We start from the raw sequence: 11778 nt of genomic DNA, 5'->3' as shown, positions 1-11778 counted from the left end.
TCTATCTCCGGATCATTTGCGTCATCTTCTCGCTTCTTCTCCTCCCTATCCGCGTGCCAACGCAGGAGCTTTGCTACCTTAGGGTCCGCGAAATACCGCTGCAGACGAGGAGTGATCGGAAAGTACCACACCACTTTTCGAGGAGCTTTCTTCCTCTTCTTGTATCGAGTGACATCGCACACCGGACATATGGTAGACTCCGCGTGCTCATCCCGATAAATGATGCAATTGTTCATGCACACATGGTATTTCACGTGCGGTAAATCCAGAGGACACACGATTTTATTTGCCTCCTCCAAACTAGTCGGGCACTTGTTCCCCTTGGGAAGACGTTCGTGCCAGAATGACATGTTCTCGTCGAAGCATGCGTCGGTCATTTTGTGTTTTACCTTCATCTCCAGAGCCATGAGCGTTACTTTCAGGCGGGTATCCTCGGGCCTGCATCCTTCATACAATGGAGTAACCGCGTCTAACTCAAGTTGATCCATCTTGGCTTTCTCTCGCGCGGAAGCTCTTGCGTTATCTGTCTGCTTGAGAAGCAGCTCTTGAATATGAGGGTCCTGCACCCAGCCCATCGATGGTCCAGCGTCGTCTGCTCCGCCGGCATCATCATCATGTCCTGCATCTTCTACATGATGACTGTGTACAGCATCACCGTCGTGATCATCTCCTGGGGATTCTTCGTCTTCTCGCCCCCCCGAGCCGTGGTGGTTGTCTTGTTGCCCTTCCTCATTTCTTGCCCGGCCCCCATGGATGACTTCGTAGTCATCTTCATCACCTTGCCACCGATAGCCATCCATGAAACCACGCAAGAGCAGGTGGTCCCGCACCTGCCCGGAATCCAGGTCCGCAATAAGGCTATTCAGCTTGCATCTTCGACACGGACATCTTATCTCCGTCTCGTTCTTTTGAAGCATCTCGGCCTTCGCGGAGCTCAAAAACCTATTCACGATGCCTTCGTTCATCGTGCGGACCATGGTCGCCTGCGGGGTAGAGCAAAACGATATTTTAGAACCAAGAAAAAAATTTGGCATGACTTTCCCTAAAAATAGGACCAATAAGAATGCTTAATGCCAAAATTCTCGCCGAAACAGAAATGAATCAACATTCTGGCAAAATATTGGCAACTATCGCATTTCAAATACCGGTACACCTCCAAACACAAACACATATGCAACACCACAAACATATGCAACACCACGAACATACATAGATCTAGCTAGGCCATAAAAAGTGCATGTGCACATTGTTGTAGGGAGAACAACATAAATATAGCTTCCCCCCTTACTTACCTAGCAAAACAAGGTAACTTAACCACTTAATTTGAATGAATCTATGGTGGAAATGAGGTGAAAAAGAGGAGGCACCCGAGACAAGGAGGAGGCGGTGGAGAGAATGAAGTGGGGAGAAAGTGAGTGTGGGAGGAGAGGCTGTCCAAAATATCTTGTTGCTGCCCACTTACTAATGGCGCACCAGCAACAAATGCGCCATTAGTAATCCAGGTTACTAATGGCGCACCCCCAGATGGTGCGCCATTAGTACTTTTGCAAAAAAGGAATAAAAACAATAATAAAAAAAATAACATTAGTGGCGCACCTTCCGGCCGGTGCGCCATTACTAGTTACAACTAGTAATGGCGCACCACCAGAGGATGCGCCATTAGTATGTTTGGACAGGCGCACTAGTTCAAAAAAAATCGGTACTAATGGCGCACCGTGAGCAGGGTGCGCCATTAGTAGTTTCAACACTAATGGCGCATCAGGGTGTGGTGCGCCATTAGTATATACTAATGGCGCACCACATGTCTGGTGCGCCATTAGTGTCAATTCCATCTATAGCCCTTTTCCTAGTAGTGTCCGGTTAATAGGTTAGTCCCAAAAATAATATAAAAGTGGAAAATAAAGCCCAATATAGTCCAAAACAGTAGATAAAGTAGCATGGAGCAATCAAAAATTATAGATACGTTGGAGATGTATCATTCACCCAGCTATAGGGGTGTCGCACACCCCCTATGTTTCATCGATGAGGTGCTGGACCACGAATTTCCAGAGGGATTCAAGCCCATAAACATAGAGGCATACGACAGAACAACAGACCCTGGGGTCTGGATTGAGGACAACATCCTGCATATCCATATGGCTCGAGGAGATGATCTCCACGCCATCAAATACCTACCCCTCAAGCTCAAAGGGCCAGCTCGTCACTGGCTCAAAGGCCTCCCCGAAAGCTCCATTGGAAGCTGGGAAGAGCTCGAAGACGCTTTTCGGGCAAATTTTCAAGGGACATATGTCTGACCTCCGGATGCGAATGATTTGAGTCATATAACTCAACAGCCCGGAGAGTCAGCCCGAAAGCTTTGGAACAGGTTTCTTACTAAAAAGAACCAGATTGTCGACTGTCCGGACGCTGAAGCCTTAGCAGCTTTCAAGCATAGCGTCCGTGATGAATGGCTCGCCAGACACCTCGACCAAAATAAGCCGAGAACGATGGCCGCATTAACAAACCTCATGACCTGCTTTTGCGCGGGGGAGGACAACTGGCTAGCCAGATGCAGCACCAGCGACCCTAGTACATCTGAAGTTAGAGATGGAAATGGGAAATCACGGTGCAACAGTAATAATAAACCCCGGAATAAAGAAGACAGCACGAAGGGCACGGCAGTAAATGCCGGATTCAAAAGCTCTCGGCCAGGTCAAAAGCCGCCTAAAGGCACCAGGGACAAACTGTCCAGCCTCAACAAAATTCTAGACCAAGTATGTCAGATCCATAGTACCCCTGGTAAACCTGCTAATCATACCCACAGAGAATGTTGGGTCTTCAAGCAGTCCGGCAAGCTCAACGCCGTACATAAGGGGGAGGATACACCAAGTGAAGACGAGGATGAGCCTCCCAAGCAAGGCGCGGCGGAACAAAAGAAATTTCCACCGGAAGTCAAAATAGTAAATGTGTTACACATAATTAAGGGAAAAAACAACACGGCACTCCCAGGAAAGTATACCCAAGTGCCTATCACTACGAAGTCCTGCCACTGGTCATCTCAACCGATCACTTTTGACCATTGCGATTACTCAGCAAGTATCCGACACGCAGGATGGGCTGCCCTGATATTAAACCCAGTAATTGGCAGATATCACTTCACAAGGGTCTTGATGGACGGCGGCAGTAGCCTAAACCTAATATATCAGGATACAATCCGCATGATGGGGTTAGACCCAACACAAATTCGCCATAGCAATACTACCTTTAAAGGAGTAACGCCAGGCCTAGGGGCTCGTTGTACGGGCTCCCTCTCACTACAAGTTATATTTGGCTCCCCCGATAACTTCCGTCGCGAGCATTTAACTTTCTACATCGCTCCGTTTCAAAGTGGCTATCAAGCACTGCTCGGACGCGAAGCTTTCGCTCGCTTTAATGCCATACCGCACTACGCCTCCCTCACACTCAAGATGCCCGGTCCACGGGGCATCATTACAGTGTACGGAAATATCAAGTGATCTCTGCGCGCCGAAGAGAGTGAGGCTGCCTTGGCCGCCGCACACTAAAGGCGCCCGGACAAACGAAAGCATCCAATAGGTTGTCAAGACCTCAGATACAACTAATCCAGTCCGGCGCCGCTATTTATACGGAAATAAGTGGTCACACCCCTATTTGTCAATGCAAGGGGCTCAACGCGCGCAGACAAGTGGCAATTTCTTATCATCTTGCATTACACATGGTTTCTTTAAAAACTATCCTTTTTGCACGACAACCTTTTCACTTAACTTCCTCTCTTTTACAGACGATCATCGTACTACACCCGTCCAAGATACGGCACAATGGAGACATAGGCGTAGACGTGCAGCAGGGACCCGCTCCAAGGATTCTTTTTAGATTAAGACCCTGTGTAAACCTTTTTTACTGTCTCTTGTTGATACATATCCACCATTGAGAAGGATGCTGACGTCTTGGCATGTGGCCACGCCAGAACAATGCACGTACCTGGACACAAGGGGCTTCTTACAAAGGCCATTATTTAGGCCCGGTTTATACCACAAAGACTGAATACCTTAGGGAGTGTTCGGCGTCGCGAGTTTGGCCCTATATGCATCAGCTCTGAATCATTGTCTTTGGTCAAATGTTGGGTTTCCCTGGCTCCTGTGTTTTGGTGCCTTACGTTCTGCTTTGCCGGCTAAGGTAGCACCAGGAGAACTACTGCGATTGTGCCCTAGTTCATCCGGACGAGCACCTCAGTAGAGAAAGCCGAAAACTGACTGTCATGATGTAGCGTGAGACTGGTCAACCACTCGATGACCTATGGGAATGTTAGAATTCCTCCGCCTTAACGAAGGGCCGTTTTCCGGCCAGGCATGTACGCACCCCGGAACCGGGAGAGTGCGGAGTCACCAGGGGCTATCTAGTAGCCCCACTGTCAAACTCCTATGGCTAAGTGAAAGTGCTAAAGCATTATAGTCCGGTTGCCTCGCTCGCTCCGCTATCACCTCCTTAATAGGACCAAGACATTGGGTTAAGTGTGAACGCGTGTTTTTGCGAGCACCTCCGCATTATATGCGTGGGGGCTGAAGCCAACGACCGCAATCTTTCAGGTTATACACATGTATACATAAACGGCCGCCCAGGAGGCATCATATTACTTTCAGGCAAAAGTACAAAAAGAGCCTTATAAATTTTTTATAAAAGCATTTCGCTTACAATGAGATTACATATCACTCAGACATAATATTTTTTGAGCACTGGGTCTCTATCAAGCGGGCACCCTCAAGAACTTCTTCAAAATAGTGCTCAGCAGCCTTTCGACCTATAGCCGAATCCCGCGCTGCAACATTGGTAGCATCCATCTCCGCCCCGTATGCCTTAACATGGGCAAAGGCCATCCGTGCGCCCTCTATGCACACCGACCTCTTCATCGCATTAATGTGCAGCACCACGTCAAGGAACTGCTGCACCAAGCTGAAATAGCTGTTCGATTTTGACCTTTCCGGCCATAACTGGTCCACAACAGACCTCATGGAGAGTCCGGACAACCTATTCAGTTCGGCCCATTCGGCTAATTGGTCAGTCAATGAAAGTGGATGCTCGGGGGAATGGAATTGTCTCCAAAACAGCTGGTCTACTCCATGGTCTGTCTGACCCTGGAAGTACTTGGTCGCATCGGCAGCGCTCGCCGCCAAATCCATATACACATCCTCCGAACTCCACAGCCGATCCAGAGGAGCATACCGTGGATCTCCGAATTTCCTCCGCAACATAAAGGATTTCCCAGCTACAATATCCCCGGCTTCCCGCAGCTCCTCCTTCTTCGCCCTCATAGCAGAGCGGAGATCCTTTTTCATCGCAACAGCCTTCTCAAGGTCTGATGCCTTCGCTTGGTTTTCCTTTTCAAGAACCCGGCACTGGTCGGCGGCGGCTTTTAATTCCACAGCCATCTTGGCCATCTTTTCTCGGGTCTCGCCATGCGCAGCCTTCTCGGCTTGCAACTCTTCGGTCGCCTTCACAATAGCCACATTACCTAACCTCGCTTGTTCCTTGGCTCGGGCAAGTTCTGCCCGCATGGCTTCAACAGTGGCAGCTCCATCTGCAGTCACAACATATTTAAGATACTGGCATCATGCTGCTCTTCCTATGTGGCGTTTACTAGATATTGGTACTTACCCTGTGCCTCGTCAAGCCTTTTGTTAACAAGCTCGATGTCGGCGTCTGCCGCATCCAACTGCCGTTCTAAATGGGCAAACTCGCTAGTCCGGCTAGCCACCGGAGCTTCCATCACCTGCACATAAAGGCAGTATGGTTATTTGCTGGGAATATGATCCTCTGTTCGTCGTCGTCGCCGACGACAACCAGAGTCTCAGGGGCTACTATCTACACAGGGCACACCTAACATGTGCAGGGTTGTTATACATTCTTTTACGTACCTCAAAGCCTATCAGTAGACTCGTAAAAGCTTCATGCAATCCGCTTTCGGCGGACGATATTCTCTCCATCACCGTATTCATCAGCACACGGTGTTCATCTGAGATGGCCGCTCGCCCCATCAACCCCCTTAGAACATCCGATTGCACACTAGACAGTGTCGGACTCTTTTGTCTGCTCTCTTCGGGAGCCGGACATTGGGAGCTTCGGGGGTCAATGGGATTATCTTCTGGCCTCACCGGGCTCGGAGAGGCCCTCCGTGACGACACTTCAGGGTCGCCCGCTTCTGGAGCGGAGGAGTCCAGAGGAGGCGTCTCGCTCTCCATCATCTCTGGAAGAAGATCCCCCGAAGATGAGCTCATTTGAGAGGGGCTAAGGCCCAAACTGCAAAATATATGCGATGGTCATTTTCTCAGACGAAAAATGACATATCTGTACTATTAAAGGTATTTCGGGTCACTTACGACTCGTGGGAGAATTTATCCCCCCGCGGACTTTGTGCGGCAACAGCGCCCCTGAGGTAGGACCCTCCGTGGGAGACTTCTTCTCCCGTTTGGAAGCTTCGGCTTCCGAATCCCCGGGCGCAGTCATTTTCCTCTTCTGGTCGCCTTCCTTCATGGAGACGCTCGCTCCCTCGGTTGGAGTGGGCAGCGTTGGGAGCCCGCGTCCGCCCGCATTATCCTCCACAGTATCTTCCTTCAAGGGCTCCGGGCGAGGTGCGGTCTAGAGCATCTTTTCCAATACTGGATTTTCCAAACCCTCAGGGAGGGGGGCTGAACATCGAATCAACTTCGCCTTTGTTAGCCAGTCCTGGTCAAAAAGCGAACTCTCATAGATAACTTCGTAACAAAGTAGAGAAAGTATGTTCGGCCGCAAGATGCCTTACCTGTTCGGCGGTGCGGTTGCTACTCAGGCCCACATCCTCCACTACAAGAAATATGTCAACTTATGACCACCACTATTGGTCACTGAAAGGTCACAAATTTCCATTTATGACCTTTTTGTGACCAAAAACATAAGGTCAAAAGTTGGGCGTCGTAAACTGACTATAGCGACCTTTCTTCTGGAATGGTCGCAAACGTTTATGACCAAAATAAGTCCACTGTGGCGTTTTGGTCACTAGCAACCTCCCCAGGCCACGTAGGCATTCAGCGTGGCAAGCTGATGTGGCACAAGATTCAGCCCGGTCCAATTCAGTTTTCTACATGGGCCTAGCCCAAGAATTCGGCCTTTCTATATTTTTTTTCATGTGAATTTTTTGTCAGCTAAATGGACCAAGCCCAACATTGCAGCCTTTTTATTTTTGGGTTCACTAGTCAGGCGGGTCCCCATTGTCAGGTTCTAGTACTGGGTCCTAGCCGTCAGGGCAATATTCTTCATTTTTTTTATTTCATGCAAATTTATACCTGGTATTTATATTGGCACACAGAAAACACACGAAATACTTCAAATATTATCAACCATCAAAGTACTACATCATATAACACACATACAAATGTGATAAGCATCAAGTTTACAATCATATGAGCCAGTTCTGCTCCACAAGTGTACAATCACATGAGCCAGTTCTGCTCCACAAGTGTACAATCACATGAGCCAGTTCTGCTCCACAAGTGTACAATCACAAGTTCTGCTACATCATACACACATACGAACTATGCTTCACGAAGAAACATGAGCAGTATAATGGGCTTCATTAATGCAAAACTTAACAGTTGACAGCAATGTTAGAACTATGTTTCCTCCGACTTCTTTGTCCTGATCAGCATCTGCACATTACAGAACAATATTGATCAATTATAAGCCACAACTTCAAATGCCCATACAATTTGTAGTTGCTTAAAAAAACAAAGCAAGCGAGTACTCAGGAGCTTTGGTTAAAACCCATCAAAAAGAGATAAAAACTGGCAAATTATACATCCACTTACAACATAGCAAAAGGAAAGAAAATTACACATGATTAAGTAATATATATCATTCATGTTGGAACAAAGAGCAGACTAACTGACACAATGTGGTAACTAAATCATTCAATCCCTGAGACTGATTGGATGTCAGTTTCTTTTACTGCCAGTACCTATTGGTAAATTAAATTACTAATCAGAGGAAATATTTAAGCAGCCCAATTACCTACCAGATGAAAAAATTTAGATGAAAAAATCACCATGCAAATCCAACCTGAAGTTATTATAGCAGGCCAATGTAGAATCTAGTTAAATTATTTCACAAACATCTATTGACCCCTAGTGTTGACTGTATCTGCATCTAAACTGAATACTGATCCATAGTATAATTCCGACTATAATATAACCACAGAACTAAAGATTCTACGTACTTAGAACTCAACTAATAAGTGAGAATGATCTGATTGTATGCAAACAATCTTGTTTTATTTGTTTATATTACTAAAACAGACATATCTTCCTTTATGTGAAGAAGTCTGCTTCCTTCTGTAGTTAGTAGTAATCGTTCCATGCAAATCAACTGTGTGTGTATGCTTGATCATGGTCTAGAGATTACACGCATAGAGGAACAGAATCCTAAACAAAATAGTATCAAACAGCGGTGGGTGCTCAACCTATTTACCATACACAAGCAACACTTAAATCATAGCATGTGCATATACTTGTGTCACATCAGGTGGTTCAGAATGTACTCAACATAATCTAATAAAAAGGATTGGGAGCAGAGGGAGAGGGAGGTGGAGATGGACGTGCTACCTGTTGCTGCGGTGGTGCCTCTTGGTGGTCGTGCTTGAGCTCCTCCTGAAGCTGCTCACTAACCTGCAAGACAAACAAGACCATGGGTGAGCTGCAACACAGGCACATACATTAAGTGAAGATAAGGAGAAGAACCTGTAAGAAGAGAGGTGCTCTGTCCTCCGTCCGTGCCCGTCCTCCTCCTCCGTGCCGATGTCAAACAACCTCCGCTCGTCGCTTGCGAGCACCATGCGCCCTGGTTGGCCATGACGCCCTTGTCCTCTGCTGCACGGATGAAAACCAAAGAATTAGTACAGCTACACTGGCACATAATACAGACATGGTTCAGTTGAGATCTACTAAACTACATCATCACAGGAACGACGAGCAGTTTTAGATCTTAAAAACTAATGTTCCATGCATAGTCTTAGTGCTCCATCAAAGAATCAACTAAATTTGCTCTCCAGCATACAAACAAAGTTTAGGGAAAACCAAACATGAACAAGCACTTATTGTGCAGGACACATAGCTATTTCATAAGCATGATCTAATCTAGAAGGGCAAGATTAGCAGACAAGGCAAATACTTAGCCAAACATGTGCACCTTGACCTTGTCAATAATAGTACTACTAGAAGTAATTAATCTGAGCATGGATCTAACCGACAACATCACAGAGACCATCTGAGCACTACACCATGAACAAAGCCAGCTAATTTGATTCACTAGTACACATTTAGCACACCGTCAGGCTTTATGGACCAAAATAATTTGATGTAAACACGATAGCTAGCTGGTACCAGTAGCAAGCTCCTGTTCTTGTGCTGACAGTGACGCATAACCAGCAGTCATATTCAGGGCGTGTGTGTGCCCAAACAGGAAAGAAATCGTCACCACTTATGAGTACATGACTAAACGAAACGCCCAAAAGGTGGTGTCCCCATCACATAGCCAAGAAGATGAGACTGAACATGTCAGGTGGCACCGTGAACGCCATTGTTGGAGCTCAGAGAGAAATCATCGTCCGAGGCAGACAGGAGCAAGCTCCCGCTACTGTTGAAGCTTATGGTGTTGACAGCACCCTTGTGCTTCCGCAGCCTCCTCTTCTGGATGCCCAGCGAGTGCACAAAGTCCTGCACGGCAAGCCAAACAGAAGCTCAATTTTACCATCGACTCGAATGAAAAGAAAAAGGCCCTGCTGATAATATCCTATGATAGATCGGGTTGGACATCATACGACCGCTTGATTAATTAGCGCTGTTTGATTTCAGTATGTGAACCTTCCTTCGGCATTTCTACAAGAGGGTACTGAATATTAACTGAACATTCCATGGCACAAATTCTCCAAAACAAGACCCACTGACTTGACATCTCTTTATTTTTTTCTCAAAATAAAAATAAAAATCTACAGACTGACTTGGGGTTGGAGAGACTGACCAAGCCTAGATGAGAATCAGATCAACCGCGCAGCAGCTCTCTGCTGGAGCTGGCAACGCACCAGCGCCTAATGCTGCTGGATTTGAAGGTCGAATGGGTGGCTCGGGAAGAGTGGGAGAATTGGGAGGGGGACGGAAATACCTAACTCTCATCTAGGAGTTATATTAGCTAACTCTTGCAAAAACGGATACCTAACTAATACAACAATACCTAACTAATTATATTAGCTAACTCTTGCAAAAATGGAGTTGGTTCTCTCTAGGATTACTAGTCAGCTCACACTTTAAACATAACATTTGTTCATCTTATATAACAAAAGAACTTAGAAATGTCGATCTACTGCTCCAGAAATGCAATATGTAAACCCAGCTGGAATTGATAACTACAAGCTACAGCAGCTCAAAGTGGCAGTAGCTAAAATGCAAGCATTGTTCAAAGACAAACAACAAGAATCCTAGTAATGGATTGAACTCAATGCTTAGCAGTAGGTGGTGCTTGGCCTCCAGGTACCCCATGCCCTCGCCCGTCAGCAGCTGGTTCTTCCTCACCTGTAACAATACACAAGCAGTCAAGCACACAAGAAAATGAATAGAATATTTAGTTTTGTGGATACTGCTACCCATTTCTTAAATGCCGCCTTATTCTTACACAAGTGAACTTATCATAGATCATGAAGCAGGCGGAGCTGGGATTTCGCTTTTTCTCTGGAACTAATAGAACATGCTAACAATATTATAAACGTTGCTTCACGGCGTAAGTGATTCTCTTTAGTGTGCGCAAGTGACAACAAACAAATCAATACTGGATGCAGCAACCAACTGCCAGAAGACCATAGCTTTCAAGGAGAGAGTCGACTTGTACATGCACAAAACGTAGCAGTCATTAGATTACATTACAGCTTTTGGCAGTAAACTAGTGCTGCATAGTATGGCCCATCAGGATTTACAAAAGGACCTGAGAATATTTATATATATATATATATACATATCAGCCATGTCAAATTTGGGGTTTGGACAAAGAAATAAAATCATTGTGCATCAATCTGATCTATAAAACAAGCAAAAGATAATGCAATCTTCAGATACCAACCCATGTCTGTAAAACGAGTAGACAAAGCGATTCGCCACTGTCAAACCATGGATATGGTATTCTGAAAGAGAATCAACCTCATCTATAAAACGATCAGCGGAAGGAATAGGTCTTTGAAAAGTCATGGATTAACTAAAGATTTCTGCTCCCTGCTGTAACGAAGTCAGTAAGAGTTGCAGGTGGTCCTTACGTTGTGAGGAAGAAGAATGCGATGTTCTCCTTCTTGAGCTTCTCATCGTACTCCTCGTCCTCGGCGGCGTAGTCATCCTGAATCCCGACAAATCAATCGTGTGAGCCGAGGGGAGGGGGAGGAGGAGGTCTAAAAAGAAGCAGCGTCGGCGGCGAGGTTCGTACCAGATCGAGCACCTTGAAGATGGCCTTGTCGTAGCGCGGCTTGGACTCCTCCGCGAGCGCCTGGCGGCAGGAGCATAGAAGGAAGAGCTTATTAGGCACCTTGCACAAGATAGACAGACGAGCGGGAGCAGCGCGGGGGAGGAGGAGCGTGCGCGTACCTTGGTGAATCCCTCAGCGGTGCCGGTCTGCGTAGCGAAGAAGAGGGCGACCCGCTAGCGGCCGTCGTAGGGGTCGGGCTCCTGGTCCTTCTTCGCGGCGGCGGCAGCGCGGCCAGCCACCACAGGATCACGGTGC

Source organism: Triticum dicoccoides, chromosome 2A, assembly GCF_002162155.2.
Source record: "Triticum dicoccoides isolate Atlit2015 ecotype Zavitan chromosome 2A, WEW_v2.0, whole genome shotgun sequence".
Classification (NCBI taxonomy): domain Eukaryota; kingdom Viridiplantae; phylum Streptophyta; class Magnoliopsida; order Poales; family Poaceae; genus Triticum; species Triticum dicoccoides.
Note: the sequence above shows the minus strand (reverse complement) of the source record.